The sequence below is a fragment of the Bufo gargarizans genome, chromosome 2 (genome assembly GCF_014858855.1).
Source record: "Bufo gargarizans isolate SCDJY-AF-19 chromosome 2, ASM1485885v1, whole genome shotgun sequence".
Classification (NCBI taxonomy): domain Eukaryota; kingdom Metazoa; phylum Chordata; class Amphibia; order Anura; family Bufonidae; genus Bufo; species Bufo gargarizans.
The window spans coordinates 143,583,445-143,605,156 of record NC_058081.1 but is presented as its reverse complement, the minus strand read 5'-3'; the positions used below and the strand labels follow the sequence as shown (position 1 = coordinate 143,605,156).

General features: G+C 42.4%; 1 protein-coding gene across 2 annotated transcripts in view; it reads left to right on the top strand.

Annotated features, from left to right (window-relative positions):
* Window positions 1–21,712, top strand: part of LOC122927585 (microtubule-associated protein 1A-like) — a 42,326-nt gene that overhangs the window by 13,231 nt on the left and 7,383 nt on the right. The window contains exons 2-3 of one of the 2 annotated variants that reach the window (XR_006387811.1): window positions 15,887–15,969; window positions 21,434–21,480. The gene's annotated coding sequence lies outside the window, so the exon portion shown is untranslated. Of the gene's footprint in view, window positions 1–15,886; window positions 15,970–21,433; window positions 21,575–21,712 lie in introns of those variants that run through there. The other variant, XM_044279558.1, reaches the window with a different exon arrangement.

The following is a 21,712-nucleotide window of genomic DNA, read 5'->3' as shown; positions in this document are numbered from 1 at the left end:
TGGGTCATTAACCCCTTCCCGACTGCCCACTATGTATATACGTCCTATCTGCACATGCCCTGTGGAAATAGCATGTACATACACGTGCAGGCAGTGCTTTAATCCCAGCGCTGATCAGCTGATTAAAGCTCCTGCTCCTGCAATCTAGCAGGAGCAGGTTGGGTCCCGGATGACAGACACAGCAGGGACCCTGAGGAGAAGACAAGAGCGGTTTATTGCATAATGCAAAAATCGTTGTTTTTGCTAAATGAAAGCATGAATATAAGAAAGAAAACTACTGCAGGAGATACGGCATTTTATTAAACATGGCAATGGTGACCACTTAATATGGTCAAACCAGGTGACAGATTCCCTTTAATACAGTATTATAGTGCAGATTCAGTATGTAGATGGTACCTTTAGGTGTCTCTTTAAGAAATTCTCCAACACTCCAGGCCTGTTTGCACCTATTTAGCAGCGACTGTTTTACATTTTGCAGCCCTGCAGCAATAACCTGTTTTGCATTAAAAATCCAGCAACACACACGATTTTCTTGAATAATGGTGGCTGGAAAAGAGCAAGACATGATCAGAATATTAATTTATTAGGTTTTGTTTTCCAATAAGATCTCAATAGAGAACAAACCAGAGTAACACATCGCCCTCTTCATTGACTGTGACTTTGTTGCGGTTGTCAGCCCAAAATGCTTCCAGGCAACTTTAATGCATTTTCTTCCATGATTACAAGACTAAAATGGTTCTGCTCTTGGTTCTTATTTCGCAAAAAACAGGACCAAAGAAACAGATGAACTAAGTGATCTAAGCAGCTGGTGTAGGGTAGGGCTTAATGTATATACGGTACATCTGCTGGCATTCCCTGGTGGCAGAAGGGCCTGTGGTTTAGCTACTGTAATGAGAGAGTGGGAGAAAAAGTCATGTAATTAAATCACTGGAGATTTTCAGAAGCGAGGCATGACAGGATGGTGTAATATACAGATGAGTAAATCCTGGTGCAAGTTTTCAGGAATTTCTCTTGTATCCTTATGTGTCTAAAGTCAGTGGATGAAGCAATGAATTATTATTGTAAATCATACTGTAGAAATAAATATTCATAAAAACAGACATTTATATATGTATAGTATAGGAAAAAGGGAAGGGTTTTGGTTAAAGTTATAGAAAAAAAATCTACAGGTAAGGATCCATTCACATGTCCGTAATTGTTTTGCTGATCCTCAAATTGCAGATCCGCAAAACATGAACACCATCAATGTGCGTTCCGCATTTCGTACTATAACACAAAATCCCTTTTCTTGTCCGCAGTTGCGGCCCCAATAGAAAATAAATGGGTCCGCAAAATCCAAAATGGATCTGGAAAAAAATTGCGGAAGTGTGAATGGACCCTAATATACACATTGAATGATGGGCAAAGCTACTAATAAGGGTTCAAAGGGGGAATTCAACTATTCATTAGTTTAGGAGATGTTATAGAGATATATCGTATTACATGGGACACTTAAACTAAAGCTGGCCGTATACTTAAGATAGTCCTCCGGACCTCCCATACACATGTATGCTTGGCTTGTTTGATTGTGCATGTGTGGAGATGAAGGGTATACGTTCCTGCCAGTTACCGCTGGTGGCAGCTAAATCTGCCCTGAGAACAAGGAAATCCAACATCCTGATTCTTCTGTCCACTTTCCATTGACTTGAAGAGTGACACTGGCCAGTTCCCAACTGGTTTCATTGACATCCACAGGCCAGGTATGTCATCAAATACCTGTGCTGGCTATAACTTTACTTGAACATGCGCAGGATGTAGCTGGAAATGGTATGTGACAATGTATCCAGTGTGTAGGAGTGATTGGCCAAGAGGTTGGTTGCATCCAGATCTCCATTGTCATACTCAGAAACCATATGCTATTTGTTCGCCAAAAGGTCTTTGCGCCACCAATCCTGCCATTAGCATGCAAATTAATCTCTATGGAGGTAGGAGGTGTGAGTAGCTGCCAAATGCCTCTAGCGGTGCTTATCTGGAGTGAAAATAATTAGGCTCTGTTAGGAAAAGCTGAGGTAGTAGAGTCATTTCTCCCTAAGCAAGGATAGACACAGTCATTGTTTGGACATTGATATATTTATGCGTTTAGAAGGATTTATATAACTATTTCCTGGTCTGTGAGGCCCATTGTTCCTGAAATAGCCACAAGCCACCAGATTACAGAGACACAAAGCATTGTCATGATGATACAAATGCTGAAGCTCTGATCACATGAAATTTCAACCTTTGATCGGCTTAGGCAGGGTGCTGAGACCAGACCTGTACGGAGACTTATTGGCAACGCTACATGGGAAATGAATATGCAAAGCAGTATCTCCCTAGAAAGAGAACCATCTTGCCAGCACTACCTTTTGGAAATGGCTCCTTATGAGTCAAAATCAGACTTTCCAACAAGCCTTGGGATTTGACAAGGGAATACAGTCAGACCAGAAATCGATGAATAGACAAATCTATCAGTATGGAGTAGGATTTTGGCTGATCGGAGAAAGAAATTATATGTTAAGATTTAATTTCATAACACTCTAGAATAGGGGGAATTGTAGGTACATGGCTCAAATTTTTTAAGAAGTTCAGTCTATTACAGTATGTTGCTGAAGATATAGATAAAGTTGCATGACCCAGCATTTGAAACAACACAGATAGAAAGACGTATACGACAATTTGAAGGCAAAATGGAGATTTCTGTTGCCATGTCAGGATGCTTTTGGACTGTGGGCATGGTTATGTGACAGAGGACTCCTGGAAAAAAATTAGTTTTCAAGGCACGTGTAATGGTCTGGGGCAGTGAGTTCCACAGAATGGGTGCAACCCAATAGAAGCCCTGCAGATGGCATTGAGAGTATGTTAGAAGGAATTAGAGTCATGGGTGGGTGAGTGGTTTGGTAAACATACTGTACAGTAGATGAAGAATGACAATGCAGCACTGTGAATACTCTTGTAGACTAAGAGGAAACTTTTAAATTGAATTCTACAAGAAACAGGGAACTAGTATAATGAGTGACAGAGAACAGAGGCGTTATTGAGACTCGTAGACAGATGGTTCAACATGGCTGCTGCATTCATGATGGACTGAAGTGGAACCAATCTTTTTAGTGGAAAACTAATCTGCAATAAATTATATAGTTTTTAGGGAAAGGTGTCATATTTTGGTGAATAATTAAATGTGAGCAAATAAGGACAGATTAGAAATTAGAGGGGAATCAGACATTACATACTGAAGTAACAAGTTAATTTAAACAATACGAGCTCACAATCATTAGACTGTAACGCAGAGGTACTGAAGCAGCATAGGACTGGCCCACTAGAGCACCAGAGGATCCCTTGGTGGGCCCAGGCTCTTATACCATAGTGGGCCTCAGTGGTCCAGGAGAAAAAAAATATTTGGAACTGCCTTTAGAGCCAAAAACTTGCCATTAGGGTCTGTTTATTTGAATCAAAACCTATTAAACTTTATCGATAATATTGGAAGTTGGTCCAAGGCACCCCAGTCCAACCCTGTACAGAAGTCATTATTTTAGGAGCTACTGTTACCAAATTATAACCATTTTCAGGAGTGTTATTTAAGTGAAACAAGATATAAAATCAGCACCTGCTAAAAAATACAGCATCAATATTCTTTCTGTAAATTCAGACATTGACTGCTTCTGGACACATTATCTGGCCAGTGAAGTCTCATAGCATCTGTCACCTCCAGATGTCATTATTGTACTTAACAGTTTTCCTGCATAAATAGCCCACGGCTTACATTGCCATTGTCCATGGTACTACCCATGAGGAAAGAAAAATGTTATTATCCCCTTAACATTTATAGGTGCACTGCTAGTTCAGTTCTTTAGTGAACTATTGTACCACTTTAACGAGTGTGGTGCACAATGCCAGCTACATGCATACCCCTCACAAACTTATTTCTTATTATCCAGCAATAAATGGGAGGAATAACAGTTTTAAAGAACGATTTGTAGAACACAAGAGGCAAAATATATTAACTATATATTATGAAAGCAGAGCAGTACTGAAATTTGTCTAATGAAACCATGACAAGTGGTATCCACTTTGTCTAGAGAAAAGAAGGCAGAATTATTTACTGTAAGAACATTGAGACTATGGAAATCTCTGACACAAGATATTTTGATGATTGCTTCATTAAAGCAGTAACACATTTCTGGAGATGATACATTGATCCAGGGTTTTATTCTGATTGCCATGTTTTGAGTTGGGAAGGAACTTTTCAACCTCATCAGCTAAATTGGTGTCTGTCTGCCAGTCTATTTATCTGATCCAGTGCTTCCCAGAATTGGGCAAATTATCCAAAATTGAGTAGACATTTTCATTTTCCCTGTAGGTAACAACATGCCAAGCCATTATTATCCAATAACATTGACAGTTAAAGTGACTTAAAGTTTCTCACATGTACTAGCATACTGTATGTTTGAAGATCTCCCAGAGTATTCCTATAAGGAGAAAAATTAATGAACTTACCAATGGTATTTTGTTGAACTGACATAAATATCATTCAGTCATATTCTCTTTATAATATCATGAGCACCCTTTATTATCTGGACTTGGGTGATTAAATATTCATGGTAAAAAATGGGCTCATTATCACGTCAGGTAGGGAATAGTGCAGATTTGACTACCACCCACACCACTGTTGCTACCTACTTGGACGATCTGACCTAAACAGCGGCGCCCAACTGTGTGACAGTCCCTGACCTAAGTGCACAGGACCTATTTAGAGGAGACAAAAGGGGAAGAACAAGCTGAGTCAAAACCAAGGAAAACATCAGAGCCAAGGAAGAAACAAATACAGAGTAATATATTAAGCAAGGTCAAAACCAGAAGGTAATGTCAGATCCAGAATCAGCAGTCGAAGGCAAAGTCACTAACAGGCAGCAGGTCAAAAGTACAGAAATCCACATGAAACACAAAGTAAGCATGTGAGGCAAGAAGGCCAATTCACAGGCAACTGTGGCTGACACTGATTGTCCCAACGTCCTTTCTCCCTGAGAGGCCGACCAGCCCTACTGTCATCAGGGCTGGTTGCCACAGCGATAGAGCATTGCCGCTGGCACAGTAATAGTGCGGCTGGACTCATTGTGGGAGAGCAGAGAGGTAAACATGACACTAATATGTTCAGAAATGTTTAAAGAGGTTTATGAGTAATAAGTCAGAGCAACAGGGCCTCATGATGATAAGATGTTAACTAAAGTTATTAGGTGTGATTGAACTGTCTTGGGAGAGGTTTTAGAACAGCATTATAAGTGGCAGGCAGTAGATGTCACACCCCTCCACCTCTGTTCAAACGTAATTTTTCCAGATTTGACATAAATAGCTTCACACCTCTTTTGAACCAGTGCTGATGCAACCTTGCTGTCATCAAATGAGTTTCCTTTGCCCTTAAAATGTAGATACACAGCTGAGTCCTGACCACAGCTGTTGCTGTGCCATACGCTGGTGTAGCTGCTGTTTTGTTTCCCCAGTGTACAAGTCTTGGCACTCCTTGCTGCACTGGATTGCATACTTAATATTGCTCTTCTTGTGTTTTAGTGGTGGGTCTTTTGGGTGAACCATTTTTTGACTCAATGTGTTGTTGGGTTTAAAGCAGACAGGGATGCAATGTTAATTAAAAATTCTTCAGAGTTTTTCAAACACCCATGCTATATAAGGAGGAACCAAGTCCTTCCATCTTTCTCATCTTGCACTTTGGCTGGTAATCTTGATGTTCCTTCCCCTTTTTTTCTCAGTTTTAACAAAGCCCAGTCTGGATACCCGCAGGTTTAAAGGCCACTCTCAGGTGTCTGAATTCCTTTGTGTTAGCCTATGTGCTAGTTGAGATCCCCTCACACATGTGAAGGTTTCCTTGTAGATTCCAGTTTCCAGCTTCCCTCCCTCTCCGACTGTTACCAACCTGCCAAAGAAAGCCAGTGTGTTATGCACATCTTCCTGTGTAAACCTGATTTTATGGTGCACTACGTTGATGTGATCAGTTAATGCATATACCACCTTTTATTTTATTTTAACCAAGGTGTTATCCACAAATCTAAAGCAGTAACTGGTTACAGAGCCAAGGAAGGTATTTAGGTCTTTCTGTTCCACTTCCATCATGTACAGATTAGCCACAAAGGGTAGAAATGGTGATCCTATGGCACAGCCATGTTTCTATCTGTAGAACTTATCCTTATACTTAAAATAGATGGTGGTTGGGCATAGGTCCAGCAAAGAACACACTTGATATGGATTAAGATTTGTTCTGCTGCTGATGCTGCTGGAGGTGTTGTCTTGTGTCAACCTTGTCCAAACCATTTGAATTACCTCTGGATACGTATAGTATGTGAAAAAGGCTGAGACATCATAGGACACCACTGTTTTCTCTGTACCCAGTATCAAGCCTAGGACTTTAGATGTGAAGTCCTGCGAGTTCCATATGTGGTCCTTTGTATTTCCAACCAGAGGGGCTAGGATGTTGGCTAAGGGTTTGACCATGTTGTAGGTCATGTATTTGGTGCTGCTGACAATAGGCATGATAGGGGTCCCTCCCTTGTATATCTTAGGAAGTCAATATATAGAAGCAGAGGCCTCATCAAGGTAAAGGTAAGTTTTTTTTTGGTGTGTGTAACTACTGGTTAGGTCCCCCTTTAGGACTTTATATTTCTTATCATGACTCAGATGTGTGGTCATATTAACATGGTAGTCAGATTTATTAAGTACAACTGTGCATCTTCCTTTATTACCGGGCACTATGGTGATGTTTGGGTCTTTCTTGAGGGGTGTAACAAGGGATGTAACAGTCTTTCTTGTTGTCAGGTTGGAAGGGGCTGGTTTAGCACTGGCTAAGGTTGCCGACACTTTAAGACAGAGTTGTTCATCCTGTGACATTTCATTGTTCTGGATGGAGCCATTTGTGGCTCAGATAATAACCACCACTGGAATGGTATTTGGACAATCACAAAATGCAACCTTTTAGCTAGGAAGTCTGTATCTGCCTGGATAAGAATTCTGGCAAGTTCTTCACTCGTTTTCCTTCGCCTTCCAGTGGTCCAACCACATCCTTTTGTGTCCAGGTTAATTTCTAAACTGTATGGCTGTGGCCAGTTCAGGCTAATAGAATGGAAGACCTGTTCTGTTTTCTCTCCTTGCCCTTAGGGTGTTGGGCTAGCTGTACATGTTTTGTAAAGTCCTCCACTCTTTTCCAGATGTCACTAGGTAGCTGTGAAACCAAGACCAGTTTTATTCCATTTATGTTATGTTTTATGGGATCAACTGTAAAGTGGGTCTGTTGTACACGTTCATTTAACAGTTGTTCTTGGGCCCTTTCAAGAATAAACTTAGCTCAGTGTCTCTTTACCATAGAATCCAGGCATATGCTGCATGGTATCAGCCCCTGTTGTTGGTTGACCTGAGGTTGAAGCAAAGGCCATTTCTATAGTCTGCAAATTTTCTTGCTGTTTACTCATGTTCTCTTACAAAATTAGGGATTTCACACAAAATGATTTACAGTATGTCTGTGAAAGTTCTTATTCATCCAGGTCATGGTATGTCAGTAATAATAAGTCAGAGACCAAATAACTTGTCAAGCCTTTACTAAGTCATGGCTTATCCACAGGATAGGCTATTGCTAACTCATTGGCTGGGGTCCGACACCCCACACTCCCGACAATCAGTTGTTCGGGTGAAGCTTCATCCCCAGAAGTTGGCGCCAGAGCTACAGAGGTCCATCAGCCTTGTGATGGAGGGAAGGAAACTTGTTACTACAGCGTTGTTCCCACAGAAGCCTGTGGCATCAAACACAAAGCTGAATGACACTGCACCATATAAGAACTGTTAGGAGTTTACTGAAGCCTCAGTTTTCCACTTGATTGAATGCTATAGACAAAGGTAGAGATAAGCAAAATGCAATCCTGGCTATTGTAACAGACTGACAGTTGCCACTTAGCAGAGATGAACTCTGTTAATGACATTTTGCAATTTAACAAGATTAGCGATTATGTACAGTGGGGGATAGAGTGGGGAATGCAAGCTATATTTAATTTATGATATGCCACATGAAAGAAGATTCCCGCCCAAAACTACCAAGTAACTAAGTACTTTAATAGAAAGTCAGATGTTATAGAGATAGTTTGTTAATTATGTTCACCACAGGCATATGGCCACTTTTCTATTCAGTCGCATCCTTTTTTGCAAAATTTGACAACATGAAGTAAAGCCATATTGCATATTTTAAATTAGCTACTTTAAAAACTGACATGACTGGAAATCAATGGTGAGGAGTATGAATGGTGTTAAAAAAAAGATTCCATAACATTTTGGTTCTGAGCTCCCATCTCAGCTGCTTTCATTCCCTGCTGTATTGGAGTTGTGACTATCTACAAGCATATCACTGCAGCTGGTCAATCCATGGCCTCAGCTGTGACCTGTGCAGGAATAGCACGTGGCCAAGGATAACTCTGAGGACACTGATTGGACAACAGCAGTGACACGTATTTAAATTGCTCATCACACTTCTGGTGCCGCTGGACCCAGAAGTCCCCCTGACCATGCCCCCCTGACCTTTGCTTCCTAGTCTTGGAGAACCCCAAAAATGAAAGCCACAATGGCTCATAAATTGTTTATTGCAACTGAAATAGAAATCAATAGAAAAATGACAGTAACTCCATAAGTAAAAAAAATGGACCTTAAAACTTTGATTACCCCACTATCGGTTAATATAAATTTCTGAGTTGCAAGTTAATGGAAGTCTGTCAACTCCATTCCACCTTTAAAGGGCTTATCCTATGTTGAAATTTATGAGATATCGATAGAATATGCCATAAAATTCCAATAGGTGTGGGTTACACCATTGGGACCCACTCCTATCTCACAAATGGTGCCCCGCTATGGATGGAGAGCAGCCTGTGCATATGAGGTGTTCTTTACATTCAGTGCTATGGGACTTCTGAAAATGATTGGATGGGTAGCTATTCCTCTATTCACTGGTATGGAACTCCTGAAAATAGGCAAGCCAGCACTTGACTATTTTTGGAAGTCCCATAGCTGTGAACATACGGTGACCGCACATGTGCGGCTTCTTCTCCATTTACTTCAGGGCCCTGTTCTTGAGATAGGAGCAGGTCCACTCCGGTCAGATGCTTATGGCATATCCTATCAATAGGCCATAAATGTCCAGAGGGAAATACCACTTTAAAAATAGTGCTGTGTAGAGGACTTAAATAGTTGTACAAGCATACCTTTGTGTTCCTGGGTGGAGGTTCAAAAGGCAAAGAAATTGATGTTTGATAAGATAACGTCGGATAGATTTGAAACTTGCCGTGCTCTGGACTGACTACTGGGTGCTTGACAGGTAATTTGCATATCAGGTTAAACTTAATTTTCTCTGCTACTGAACGTTCATCTAGGAACACAAAGATATTCCTGTACAACTATCTCTATTTCTTGTACAAGTTCACTACCCACCACTGTAACTATGCCACACTAAACAACTGCTCTGATGCCACACTACTGGCTGGACAGGAAAGCATGCCCAGGGCCAGTTGCAGCCACAATTCTAGTTTGGCTGCCCGGTAGTCCACAAGATCTTGGATCTGGGGTGACAGGTTGCAGTCCAAGTATACCACCACCTGTTGGTTCAGATTCTGCTCCATATCCTGCTGCTGCTGACTGGTTTCTTCAGTTGACCGGTGAAGAAATGTGCTGATCAGAGACTCAAGACTCAAGTTATAACTGACAGAGCTACTGTTGCTCCTGCCCCTCACCACCCCTTCTCCAGCAGTCATGGCAGTGGAGCGTGAGTGCACAGAGGGTCCCCCCGGTCAGACCTTCGTGAGGATGGGTAATGGAACACATAGCCAGCGACCAACCAACTACATAGGATGTCTCGATAGTAGATGGGTTTATCATCCCTCCCAACAGGTGTAGAAAAAGGCCCCCATTTTGGCCCAGTAGTGAGGGTCTAACATCATGGAGAGTCAGTAGTCATCCCTCTGCCGAATGGTGATAATGCGGCTGTCACTACGCAACCAACTCAGCAGGCATCTGGCCATTTGCGCAAGAGAATCAGAGGGAGTCCCTGCCTCCATCTTCACTGCATACTGCCACGGTCTGTCAGGTCATCTGCCTGGTCTTCCTCAACGCCTTCCAGCTCCTTATGCTCCTCCTGTTTTTCTCCTGTTGATTGGGCACATAAACCACATATTTCTGTATATAATTCCTGGGTGTTAATGTCCTCTTCCTCCTCATCATCCTTCTCCTCTGCCAGTTCAGATGTAGATACCATGTCTTCTGTTCCCCGGCCAGTCAAATTTATCAGCATCTGCTCCAGGACGTGAAGGAGCAGAATGACATCATTCATCTCATAGTCCTGGCGGACGACAAATAAAGTCACATCCTCAAATGGTCTGAGCAAACGGCAGGTGTCACGCATGAGCTGCCACTGGTAGTACTTCTGTCCACCTGTATCATCAAAAAATCCTTCATGGCCTTTCTCTGCTCATACTGTATAGTCAGTCCAACGTGTAGAGAGTGAAGTTCTAACGTGTGGAAACGTCCCATATGAGGCGATGTTGGGCAACACCTTTCTACCTTAGGAGCATACACAGTTTCATGGCCATTTTTAAGATGTCTTGCTGTTGGGTGGATGACTTCAGGAACCGAGTTACAACCAGACTAAAGATGTGCGCCTGCAGGGCACATGGATTAGCCCTCCTTGACGCAGAACCAATAGACTGTTCTTCCCGTTATCGGTGACCATGGTTCTGATCTTCAGATGGCGAGGAGACAGCCAGGATTTAATTTCTTGATTAAGGACGTGGAGCAGTTCCTCCCCTGTGTGACTCCCTTCGCCCAGACTGGCCAGGTGCAGAACAGCATGACACCACCGTGCTCTGCATAGGTGGTATGCTGGAGGACCACTCAGAACTGTGCCTACAGTGGAGGCTGAGGAAAAGGTGGAGGATAAGAAGGCAGGGGAGGACATTGGTTCCGGAATCACAGCATGAGAACGCGGAGGCGGCATTCCCATCACCTGGCCAAGTTGCTGGTGTGCCTGGACAGGAACCATATTTAACCAGTGGTCCTTAAAGGACATATATCGTCCTTGACCATAGTTACAGTGCCACACGTTGGCACTGCCATGAACTGTACAAGACATCGACAGGCTCAAGGACTGGCACATCTTCTCCTGTATGTACATATGCAGGGCTGGTACAGCTTTTTGGAGAAGTAGTGATGGATTGAAACACCCCACCTTGGCTTGTCACAAGCCATCAGTTCTCTGAAATATGCAGTCAACCACGTGGAAAGTCAGGGACTGTAGTACCTGCAACTTGGCTAGGAGCACGTTTAGCTTCTGCGCCGTTGGATGAGTGCATGCATACTGTTGTTTCTTTGCAATTGACTCAGTGATCAATTGCTGGCAAAACACATGTCGAGGAGGAGGAGGAGCATCAGAACCAGTAGACGATGGGAGGGAAACACAGCTTCCTTCTGCTGATGTAGTAGAGCCTTGACTGCTGGAGATGGGGTGTGGGCCGCTGGGAGATGCGTCAGGCTGTACCACCACATTACAGTTTTCCCAGGCCTGTTTATGGTGATGCTCCATGTGTTGATGCAGGGCCGTGGCACGCTGGCCACACTTCATCTTCTACCCATAGATCCTACATACAGCCACACTGACGTCCTGCAGCAACTTGATGAAAAATTCCCACACTGGTGAGTATCGCATTTTCACTCTGTGATGAGAGCCTGCTGCTGCCTTTATGAAGCCTTGCACCACTAGTTTCCAGACAGGTAGGCTCCTGAGTAGCAGACAGTCTATTCCAGCTCTCACACTGATGCCACCCTACACAGGGATTGATGCAAACTGCTCTGTCTCCTATGGATCCCTTTAGCTTCAGATTACAGTCCTTGCACTATCCCTGCCCTGTCCCGGCAGTCTCCCTATGCACTCTCTACAGTGTATGAAAACTCTCCTTATGATCTCCCTACACTGTCCCTGCACTCTCCCCATCCAATATTCTACAATTAAGGCCCCTTACAGATGAGCGCGTCCGGGTTAGGTCCGGATGCGTTGCGGGAAAAAGCGTGATTTTTCCGCGCAAGTACAAAACATTTTAATGCGTTTTCCACGCGCATGAGAAAAATCGGCATGTTTGGTACCCAAACCCGGACTTCTTCACAGAAGTTCGGGTTTGGGTTAGGTGTTGTGTAGATTTTATTATTTTCCCTTATAACATGGTTATAAGGTAAAATAATAGCATTCTTAATACAGAACGCTTAGTACAATGGGGCTGAACGGGGTTAAAAAAAAATAAAAAATAGTATAACTCACCTTAATCCACTTGCTTGCGAAGCCGGCATCTCTTCTGTCTTTATCTTTGCTGTGCACAGGAATAGGACCTTTGATGACGTCACTGCGCTCATCACATTGTCCACACATGATCTTTTTTTACCATGGTGATGGATCATGTGACGGACCATGTGATGAGCCCAGTGACATCACCACAGGTCCTATTCCTGTGCACAGCAAAGATGAAGACAGAAGAGAAGCTAGGCTGCACGAGCAAGTGGATTAAGGTCAGTTAAATTATTTAATATTTTTTTAACCCCTCCAGCCCTATTGTACTATGCATTCTGTATTAAGAATGATATTATTTTCCCTTATAACCATGTTATAAGGGAAAATAATAATGATCGGGTCCCCATCCCGATCGTCCCCTAGCAACTATGCGTGAAAATTGCACCGCATCCGCACTTGCTTGCGGATGCTTGCGATTTTCACGCAGCCCCATTTACTTCAATGGGGCCTGCGTTGTGTGAACAACGCACAAAATAGAGCATGCTGCGATTTTCACGCAATGCACAAGTGATGCGTGAAAAACAATGCTCATGTGCACAGCCCCATAGAAATGAATGGGTCTGGATTCAGTGCGGGTGCAATGCGTTCACCTCACGCATTGCAACCGTGTGGAAATCTCGCCCGTGTGAAAGGGGCCTAAAGGCTTTCTTGAACACTTCTGTACCTAACACTTTTCACATCTCTCCCTATGCTCAGCTCACAGTTAAATGGCGGAGACCACACAGGATGAGGCTTTTAAAGGCCTGTGACATCATAGGGGCTGGCTAGCTGCGGATTGGCTGTCTGTACGATATTATGGGTGATCTTGCGTTACTGGGCTGCTTACTTTTACTTTGTAACAAGTGTAGATGCCATTTTAGGAAAAAAAGGATTTGTTACCATAAAGCGCAAAGAAATTCGAATTAGTTGAGAATCTAATTTTTCATAAACTTCAGATCGAATTCCACTTCAGATGCTTTGCTTCACTCAACACTAGTCTCATCCTTAAACCTAACACTTTTGTCTAGAAAAGCTACTCCAGTTTTCCTACTTTACCCTCCTACTGGAGTGAGATTGTGACTTTTAAAAAGGTCTCAGTGATAAATCTGGATAAAAACTCATTAACATAGCTAGCTATACTCATATTTAAAAACTAGAGTGAGTGGTGTGAAAATGAAAAAAGCTAAATTTTTGCGCCGATGAACTCATAAAGTCACAAAAACCTAATTTTGCTACTTTAGTTTGTAAATGAATCAGTTAAGCAACAGCATATCATTGTTATGGAAGCAATTACTTTTTTATAAAGAAAAAAATGTGGGGGGTTCAGTCAGCACAACCCTATGCAGGTGCACATTGCTATGGCGAAATACAGACACAAACTCAAAAACACAAATGCAATCGCACTCTGCAAACCAGCACTCTGCCCTGCCTCTATGCTGGATGTTGAATGGGGCATTGGTGTACATTTTGGCCAAAGCGTAATAAGCCACTCACCATGTCAAGGTCGTCTCCATGAGTGGTCCCTAACACTATTTCCTACCTGTTATGGGCCATGACAGCCACACAAAGTCTAGGGAGCGCAGGTACAGCATGCACGCCAAGCACACTCTGCTTTTAACCCCGTCCGGTGCCATTACAGCTTTCATCGGATCCAGTGATGCAAGTACCAACATGCATGCTGAGCCCACTATATACTTCTCCTGGAGCCAAATGGCTACTGGCAGGTGCTATATAAGCAGACTCAGTTTTATACTGACTTTAAAACCAGCCTCCAGGGAAGACTAACTGGTCAGGTGTGCATGACTGCTTGGAGATCGCCACGCCTCCAATATATACTACAAAGAAAAAAATGTGGGGGGTTCAGTCAGCACAACCCTATGCAGGTGCACATTGCTATGCACAATGTAAAAATCACGTAATGCGAATTCGTAACACGAAATACAGGCCTGGGTCACTTTGGCTACATTTTTCAAGCTGCTAGAAGTTTCATGAGTTTCTCCTGAGACTGGAGAAAATGGTTAGCACGGCAGAACATTACAATAGCTTTATATGCCGATAGAGTCAAGTGCTCCAATATATTCATGATTGCGCTAATCGGCAGTGATTAGAGTAGCAGGTCTGACTACAGATTACTGATTGGTGCACTAAGTATTCTTGTGAACTTGAAATTGCTTCCTTCTCATTGGCCCACAAGCAAGAAGCAGAGAGGAATCATGTGTTCAGATGAAAAAAAATGCAGAATATTTGATATAACGAATATATAGCACTATATTAAAAATATTTCTGAATTCTCGAATTGGTGATATTCGCAAATAATATTCGCTATTCGAATATTCGCGCAACACCAGTGATGGCCAGTTTGCAGTGTTCGCCGACGAACACATGCGATCTGCCATCTTTATTCCCAAGTCCGGCGATGCAGAGGTAAGTCCTTACCTGTGCCTGCGCCGCGAGCCGCTGTGAAACACATGCGGTCACCGGGAGCAGGCAGTTCCGAGAACAGCCTTCATCGGGCGAACACTGCAAACTGGCCATCACTGCTCAACACTAGTCAGGAGAAATAGCTTTCAGTCAGCTGAAAGTTTGGCTGACAGCAATCTAAAATATATACCCAGCTTTACAGTACAATAGTTCAGAACTTTTTTCAGAATTCTGTAGGCCTCTGAGCTCATATTTAGTCTTCTCTGATGGTACTTCAAAGGTAGTGTATATACCATTATCTGTACAAAAATGTGATGTAGTAAAACACAAATGGTACCATAATTCAGTCCAGCAGAGAGCATCATATTTCAGGAGTTCAATTGTGTTTGAGCTGAGTGTCAGTAAAGTTCTGACTGATTCTAGTAGCAACCAGAGAATATTTTAAGATTTGAATCATACATGTTTTTTCAGACAAGGCCAGAAGTGGATCCAAAAAGATGGAAAAGTATAAAAAAAAAGACTGATATTCATCCCATCTTTTGTATCCACTCCCAAAAAATCTGCATATATGATTCCAGTTTAAAGGACCTTCAGATAAAAATTATAGGATCCAACGAAAGATCAGTTTTTAATGATATTTTTCCTTACAAAATACACATAAAGGAAAGGCCAGCATATTGTACATGTGGAGTATACTTATAGTTACATGTTCAGCATCCATATATCTCAAGAAGCTTGTTTAAAACTTTATTTTAGAACCTACAAACTTGGTATAACGTTTTTTAGTGTAGCCTTTGTACGGATGTAAATTCCTGAAGCACCCTACAGCTGTGAAGATAATATCTTACATTTACTGAATACAAGTGTTGTGTGGGAGGAAAATTACATTCTGATTTGGAAGTAAAATGAATACAAATGCTTTTGTCACTTTCACTCAAATGACTGTTTTCCTTTATGTTCAACATTACACAAAAGTGCTTCATTTTCTATGGGGAGGTTAAATGAATGAATGAAACCAAATTATATTTAAGACAAACATGTATTAGAGATTAATAGACCATTTTGTGGTATTTAAAATGTAATATATTGTGTTTTTTTCCATAGGCCAAAGAACTTTGCAGCATCAAAGTGATGTTCTAGAGACAGTGATCTTGGTGAATCCCAATGCAGACAGCATTGTTTATGAGGTACTGTATCCATTTTACATGAATAGGAATGTTCACTTCTGAAATGAAGTCTTTAACCAAGTCTGAAGCTACACAATTGAGCATTTGCCTTTATCTTCTGCTCTGAATGCCCAAACATGAAAAAGTATATACAGTAGATGTCTGTTGTAGTTATTTATAAGAGCTTGTTTTTTGCTATTAGCTCCCTCTGCTTTACCATTCCATGTCCCTTGCATGCCCAGAATGATGCTTAGCACATGGAACGCTTGGATATTTAGTACTGGAAACTAGTTCTTACCTATAGTGATCATGATGTCCTCAAGTCAAGTTTTCTGCAACTTTGTATTTTTTTTTTTCTTTTGTGGCTTTGGACTGCAGGAGAAGAATTGCTGAAGTTGAGCTCTGTAAAAGAGCTTGGTGTAAAGATGGCCAATGGCCATACATCTTAGGCTACTTTCACACTGGCATTTGGGCTTTCCATTTGTGAGATCCGTTCAGGGCTTCACAAGCGGTCCAAAACGGATCAGTTTGGCACTAATGCATTCTGAATGGAAAAGGATCCGCTCAGAATGCATCACTTTGCCTCCATTCCGTCTCCATTACGCTATGGCTTGCAGCGTTTTGGTGTCCATCTGACGAAACTGAGCCAAACGGATCCGTTCTGACACACAATGTAAGTCAACAGGGACGGATCCGTTTTCTCTGACACAATAGAAAACGGATCCGTCCTCCATTGACTTTCAATGGTGTTCAAGACGTATTCATCTTGGCTATGTTAAAGATAATACAAACGGATCCATTCTGAACGGATGCAGACATTTGTATTATCTGAACGGATCCGTCTGTGCAGATCTATGACGGATCCACACCAAATGCGAGTGTGAAAGTAGCCTAACATAACTATCGGCCGCAACTCCATCCAGACAGTGTGTATATTTTCTTAATTGGTAGAGGGAATTATCCACTGCTAGACCCCTGGTTGCTTATCTCTTGTGATAAAGAATTGGCAAGATGGATTTCAACATGCCTGATCTTTCTTTACTCTGATGTCTATGAATTAGAGGGTCAGCCAGTCTAGCCAAGTCTCATCTAAAGTTCATGGCCACCTTAAAGGGGCTCTCCGGGAATTAAGAAAATGAAAATACTTAAGGCCCCTTTCACACGGGCGAGTATTCCGTGCGGATGCGATGCGTGAGTTGAACCCCGACCCATTCATTTCTATGGGGCTGTTCACACGAGCTGTGATTTTCACGCATCACTTATGCGTTGCGTGAAAATCGCAGCATGTTCTATTTTGTGCGTTTTTCACATAACGCAGGCCCCATAGAAATGAATGGGGTTGCGTGAAAATCGCAAGCATCCGCAAGCAAGTGCGGATGCGGTGCGATTTTCACGCACGGTTGCTAGGAGATGATCGGGATGGAGACCCGATCATTATTATTTTCCCTTATAACATGGTTATAAGGGAAAATAACAGCATTCTGAATACAGAATGCATAGTAAAATAGCGCTGGGGGGGTTAAAAAAATAATTTAACTCACCTTAGTCCACTTGATCGCGAAGCCGGCATCTCCTTCTGTCTTCATCTTAGCAGTGTGGAGGAACAGGACCTGTGGTGACGTCACTCTGGTCATCACATGATCCATCACCATGGTAAAAGATCATGTGATGAATCATGTGATGATCGGAGTGACATCATCACAGGTCCTGTTCCTCCACACAGCTAAGACGAAGACAGAAAGAGATGCCTGCTTCGCAATCAAGTGGACTAAGGTGAGTTAATTTTTTTTGAATTTTTTTTAACCCCTCCAGTGCTATTTTACTATGCATTCTGTATTCAGAATGCTATTATTTTCCCTTATAACCATGTTATAAGGGAAAATAATACAATCTACAGAACACCGATCCCAAGCCTGAACTTCTGTGAAGAAGTTTGGGTTTGGGTACCAAACATGTGCGATTTTTCTCACGCAAGTGCAAAACGCATTACAATGTTTTGCACTCGTGCGGAAAAATTGTGCGTGTTCCCGCAACGCACCCGCACATTTTCCCACAATGCCCGTGTGAAAGAGGCCTTAAATATTACTTTATTATAAATATATTCCCAAATGCCTATAATGACAACATTTGTCTGTGGAGCAATCATTAGGAGAAATAAAATGGCCACCGTCCTATTCATACACATAAAACCTGTCCTAATCACACAGCAGGACAAGTTACTTCACAACACTGAGCTAAAGAATTGTCTCATCCTCCTCTCTGCTCTGCTTGTCAGGGAATATGGTCCTGAATACAGTTTAAAGAGGACCTTTCACCTGGATATCCTTAATCTAATTATTATCCTACCTTATAGTGCGGCCCCCACTGATGTCTTGTCCTTTTTTATCTTTCTAAAGAACCCACCGTTCGTCCGCTGTGGTCCCTGTATTTTTTGGCACTTCATATGCTAATGAGGCGACTCGGTTATACTAGGCATGGACTTGTATTTCTTCTGGGCGCGGTTATCTTCTCCCTGGCTGCAAGCGCATCCAATAAGAGAGCCCCGCTCTTAGCCAGGGAGAAGGAGCTTAAGTTCTCACAAAAATCGCAGCTCTTTCTCCCGCTGGATTTCCAGGTGACAGGTGCTCTTTAATATCATCTTCATCTGAAACTCTGTCCATGAGGAGACATGAAGTACAGAGAGAATGGAAAGACTGTGTTAATGGAGACTGCATACAAGTGCTGGTGCCCATTACACACACCTTCCGCTCTGTACTTCATGTCTCCTCATGACCTCTATTTCCACAGAGATTCAGCTGAAGATCATATTATACTGTATTCAGGACTATAATCCCTGACAAGCAGAGCAAAGAGGAGGATGAGGCAGCTCTTTAGCTCAGTGTTGTTAAGTAACTTGTCTTCCTGTGTGATTAGGACATGTTTTTGTGTGTACTATTAGGACAGCAACCCTTAACAGTGGCCTCTACAACAATCTGCCCCTTAACACTGACGTCTATAGAGGACCATCCCCTTAACTGTGACTTCCACAGCAGTTTGCCCCTAGGGTGGCCAGAGGTTGGGTTTTTGGCCGGACCGTCCGGCTTTCAGACTCCTTGTCCTCCATCCAACGCAGGGCTTGGACGGACACAGGAATGTCCTTTTGAACAGCTCACTCTCAGACAGCAGCACTGTGTTATCTGAGCGTGAGCTGCAGGGAGAAAGTCACCTTCCCTCCCACCCCTGCAGCTGACAGAAGTTGATTTTTACCTTAATTTTTTCAATCCCTGTCGGCTGCAGAATGGGAGGGGGCCGACTAATCAGATCAGGGGCGTGGCTTAGCTGGGCCTGGGGGCAGTGTTTTTAAGTCCGTCTTTTGATGGTGGCATAAATGGCCACCCAACCTGCCCCTGAACTGTGACATCCACAGCACTCTGCTCCCTTAACAGTGTAATTCAGAGCGCCCTGCCCCTTTAAAGCTGATCTTCAGCAGTGAAGACAAATGGCTAGGTTGTTATTGAAACCTGGTGTAAAACTGTGTGTATGTGGAGACTAAGGGCCTGCAAGCTTCTATTGGCTGATAAGGGTCATGTGACCAGGCTTTTTTTTTATATCTTAGCAACGGTACGTGCTAGAGAGCTAAGACCTGGTCTAAAACCTTCCTGGACACCTGACATACCTGTGTAACAAATTCTGTGGTTGTAAATGCGACGGTGCAGATTCCTTTAGCGGACATACACACATACAAACATACACTCAGCTTTATATATTAGATAAAGTACGGTAATATTTAAGTATTTTCATTTTCTTCATTTCCGGAGAACCTCTTTAAAGAGAACCTTTCAGCTTTCTTATGCTGTCTCTCTGAGGTCTTAGGTTAGACTGTTAAGTTTGAAACAATATGGTGTGCAGCTAGCCATACCAGAGTTCAGTCAATTATCTGCTTGATATGTATTTTACCCCGCACCCCAGATGATGATTGAATTGCATAGCAAAAACTTGGCAATCATCGTATGTAAGGTCAGTAAGTGCAGGGACAGCATGCATATCAAGCTGCCCCTACTCTCAGCTAAACTACATTTTGATGTTCAATGACCCATGTACATACTTATTTGGGCCTGTTGAGAGTTATCTATTGACCGGTTCTGCAATTCCATGAATCAATAATATTAAATAGGATTAACCATACTTCTAGTTTAACCCCTAAAGTACTAGGACCATTTTTGGTTTTGCATTTTAATTTTTCCTCCCCATATTCCAATAGCCATAACTTTTTAAATTTTCCATTCATATAGCCATATGAGGACTTATTTTTTGCAGGATAAGTTGTATCTTTTAAAGGGATTCTGTCACCTGGATTTTAGTGACAGAGCTTTTAACATCATCACATCAGTCTGCTCGTTTTGTATTAAAATATACTAGTATTACTACCCTAAGTGTTGTCGTTTTATTAATATGGTAATTACCTGAGTAAGGAGCCCAAGGGGCTGTCCCTCTGGCCGTTGAAGCCCAGACGCGCCCCTTCTCCTGGAGCCCAGCACCGGCCTACTGCTAATTTATTTACTCCTTATTGCTGGCTGGAGCATGTGCAGTGCATCCTGTGAGGCCGATTCCAGGCGCTGACATGTGTATCCACGGAATGCGTTCGCTGAGCCATAAGTTCGCGCGTGCACCGTGGATACACATGTCAGCGCCTGGAATCGGCCTCACAGGACGATGTCTTTATCACTGGTATTCAATTTTTTGGGGCGTGAGAAAGGCGATAAAAAAAATAGCGAATTGTGTGTTATTTGTTTTTTCCGCTATGGCGTTCACTGCACAGGAAATTTTTAAAAATATTTTAATAGTTCTAACATTTTTGGATACGGCAATACCTGAGATGTTTATTTTTCTTATTGTTTATATATTTTTAGATGTAAAATTGGGAAAGGGGTTGATTTAAATTTTATTCATTTTTTACTTTTTTTTATTTTTATAATAATAGCTTTTAACCCCCTTAGGAGGCTAAAACCTAGAATCTCTTGATCCCTTTTCCCATTCACCCTAAAAGAGATTCTATTAGTGAATGGGATTTTGACACGCTCCATGCTGAGGTGTACCTCATGCACAGTTTAGCAGGGAGCTTACCATAGCAGGCCTCGAAGGCTTCAGAAGTACCCAGACTGCCATGGTAACTGATCAGAGCCCTGCGGGGGCCTCTGATTGGAAGGCAGAGGGAGCCGCATTCCTCTGCCTTACCTCACAGATGCTGCAATCGGTGTTGATTGTGGCATCTGAGGGGTTAAATGAAGGTGTTTGTCGTGATTGCAATTCTTTGTCATTCCGCCCAGGTGTCTGCCATGTATGGAGCTGGCTCACTGCAGTAGCCCGCACCATACATTACCTCAGCCAGCATCACAGCTAAAGTGGTTATTATATTTTTATCTTGCATATTGCAATGGTTGTTATTGCTATAATTTTTTCCTTAATATATTGTTTGACTAAAAACGGTTTCTAACTTTACTACTAGGTACGCTCTTTGATCACAGATCCTGCTGCTTACAAGCTCCTTATTCTCAGTGGCCAGTGCTCTGACCAGGAAGGAGACTTAATTTTGCAAAGTGGTACATTTCCAATACAAAGACTTGGAGAGGTCTTCAGTGATCCAGAGGTAAGTATGTAAGAAACATACAGTTCCTACCAATGCACATATTGCATATTACATTGTATACACATTTCTGCTTTCTATGTGCCTATTTACTTTCTAAAATGTTATACTCCAGACCATTTGAGTCATATTGAAAAACCT